The sequence below is a fragment of the Schistocerca nitens genome, chromosome 4 (genome assembly GCF_023898315.1).
Source record: "Schistocerca nitens isolate TAMUIC-IGC-003100 chromosome 4, iqSchNite1.1, whole genome shotgun sequence".
NCBI classification, from domain to species: domain Eukaryota; kingdom Metazoa; phylum Arthropoda; class Insecta; order Orthoptera; family Acrididae; genus Schistocerca; species Schistocerca nitens.
In genome coordinates, this window is record NC_064617.1 from 282,159,159 (window position 1) to 282,162,645 (window position 3,487).

Sequence of the window (3,487 nt, forward strand, 5' to 3'; positions counted from 1 at the left end):
AGTTAATTATCTCAATTTTTACCACAGTTTTTAACAGATTTGGGAAATTCTAGAGTTTCATACACCTGTAAGTATGGTTTGTATGCTGCGCAAAATTCGTCGAAGAATGTCTCTTACTTATGAAGAAAAGTGTACCTACAGCATCAAATGCAGCCAAAACCAAGTGAAAAAAATGATGAAATTTCACATGTAAAATCAATTTGTTTTGTTATGTTTTGAACTTCCTCTGCTATGAGTGTGAATCCTGAATCCTTCCTAGTCATGCTAACAAAGTTTTATGAATTTATTTGTAAAAATGTAGACAGTGTAAATTAAAATTTCCTGTGGTGCCTCTCCTGCTCCAAGTCGGCCCGTTTCACGTCCTACCCCCCTTAAGTTAGTTAGATTAAGTAGTGTGTAAGCCTAGGGACCAATGACCTCAGCAGTTTGGTCCCATAGGAACTTACCACCAATTTCCAATTTCCTAACCCTGCCTAGGACACTTTCGCCTTCCTTTGTACTAGGATAGGAGCATTTTCTATTCTGGTAAAATTTGTTATCTCGAACACACACAATGTCACTGAGTATGTATTGGTGAAAGAAGAGAAAATTGTATTTTCTGAAGGCAGGCTCCTTTTCTAAAATATATTCATTTGAAAGCAAACAAGAACGAGTAATGGTTCAAATGGCTCTGAGCACTATGGGACTTAACTTCTGAGGTCATCAGTCCCCTAGAACTTAGAACTACTTAAACCAAAATAACCTAAGGACACCACTCACACCCTTGCCCGACGCAGAAGGACGAGTAAGCTCTGACTTCAGGACGAATGTCCCACTGTTCACGGCTGGACGCGCCACAGAACAAACGGGTATTAACTCCCATTCATGGCGTGGAGCACGCGGTTAGTCAGCGATTTTGGACGTGCCGCCCCCTACCCAAGGTCGGCGCTTGACGGCGAGGCGCTCCCAGCTTGGACGCGGAAACCAGCCTCTCGGCGGCTCACTCCAAGATTGGCAGAACGGACCAAGGCCGCCTCCACCTCCGCCAGGTGGACTATAACGGTTCGCGGCAATGCCTTCACTGGGCGCACTGCCAGCAATAAATATAGGTGTAATTGCTGCCGCTCGCATTGCGCTCCAAGGCAGCCGGGACTGCCAGGGAAGGGCGCAGATCCGCTTGCGGCGGTGTCGCCCCTGGCGCGGTCGCCACTTTCCGCACACCGCCCGCACCTCTGCCGCGAAGATCGGCGCTGGATTCTGCTCAGGCTCACTGCATGCCACACATTCTCCGCTGCCCTTCACACCTGCATTTTTCTAGACGGCGGTCATGCACTTTGCTGTTTTTCGTAGGAGCGGAAGTTGTTGTGCAACTCGGACAAAATTCAACTCCCCCTCTGCATCCCTCATCACATTTTTATTTTGATTTATTTCATCCGTACCGCTTCCCTTGTGTAACACTCGGTTCAGTTTACAGTGATAAAAGCTATAGAAAGAATAATTTAAAATTAAGAATAGAATTTTTAGAGGTGTAGAATCAGAGTTCGGTAATTGCCGATCAAAATTATAGTAAATCAGCAAGTAGTTTAACGTCTAAGTACAGCAAAGCCACGGACGCTCTGTCACGGAGAAGGCAGAGACGTTAAACTCTTGTGATGAAAAACCCATAAAAAGGCCTGATCGTCATTATTGCCGCCTTTTTTCCTTGATTGTTTCGTTAAAGTGCGGGGAACCCGTGTCAGTCAGCGAGACAATAATTAGATTGGACTTTATCGTGTTAAGATTCACGATAAACTGTTCGAATATTACGGAGATGAAAAGTGATGTAGTGTACTATCTCTGACTGTTGGTAGCAACGGAGTATTAAGGAGATTTTAGGACTTTAGTGCTAGATTGGAACTTTACGGACATACAGACGACACAAACTCAAATTACCTGCTGATATGAGTGAATTCAGAGGTACCGGTATTCAGATATTAACGTGTGGACTATTGAAAGTGTTGTGTGCCGTTAGTTGCGAATCTGGACGTAGAGCGCGTGCATATCGGCATTTGCGGACTATTTAGATTCCTCTAGGCTAGGAACCTTTTAAATAGACCATCATGCAACACCATCTTAATCCTTGAATATAGAGTGAAAGTGAAATACAAAAGTGTTGTACTTATTTTATTTATCTAGTACTAATCAGTGAAGGTTTTACGTAACCAAAGCTATTTAGCAGTAAGTCAGCACCATCTATACGAAAGCGTACGCATTAACTAACACGCTAACTGAAGTGAACGTTTACGAGTTTTACAGACTGCTTAATATGAACTTTTGTGACTCTTTGACGTCCCCACTCCCTCCGAGAGGTGACGCAGGCTGTCTTAATCATAAAAGGGCAGAGTTTTAGCGGGACACATTACTAAATAAAAGCGATATTTATAAGACTTTAAGTAATAGCAAATTACAAGGCCCGCACCTCATCGGAGAGTCGTCGCTCTCACGTCAGGGAGTAAAGCCGGAAAACCTACCGACGATACGTATCTACGAGCAGACGTCGACGTGGAGTACCTAAAAAGGGAATCACAAGAGAGTTCGGGATGCTTTACATGCTACATCTGAAGGTGTTAATAAAGTAGAAAAGTATTTTAGGCAAGAGCAATATTATGTCTGCAACTACACTGACGTGACACAGTAATGGGATTGCGGTATGCACACACACAGATACAGCAATACCGCGTACGCAAGGTATAAAAGGGCAGCGCACAGGTGGAGCTGTCATTTGTACTCATACGAGAAGTTTTCCGGCGTGATTATGGCCGCACATTGGGAATTAACAGACCTAAAACGCATATGATAGCTGGAGCTACTCGCATGGGACATAGGAGTACCACTTCGGAAATACGCTACTGGCCATTTAAATTGCTACACCAAGAAGAAATGCAGATGATAAACGGGTATTCATTGAACAAATATATTGTACTAGAACTGACATGTGATTACATTTTCACGCAATTTGGGTGCATAGATCCCGAGAAATCAGCTCCCAGAATAACCACCTCTGGCCGTAATAACGGCCTTGATACGCTTGGATGGCGTGTACAGGTACAGCTGGCCATGCACCTTCAACACTACACCACAGTTCCTCAAGAGTAGTGACTGACGTATTGTGACGAGCCAGTTGCTCGGTCACCATTGACCTGACGTATTGAATTGGTGGGAGATCTGGAGAATGTGCTGCCCAGGGCAGCAGTCGAACATTTTCTGTATCCAGAAAGGCCCGTACAGGACTTGCAACATGCGGTCGTGCATTATCCCGCTGAAATGTAGGGTTTCGCAGGGATCGAATGAAGGGTAGGGCCACGGGTCGTAACACATCTGAAATATAACGTCCACTGTTCAAAGTGCCGTCAATGCGAACAAGAGGTGACCGAGACGTGTAACCAATGGCACCCCATACCATCACGCCGGGTTATACGCCAGTATGGCGATGACGAATACACGCTTCCAATGTGCGTTCACTGCGATG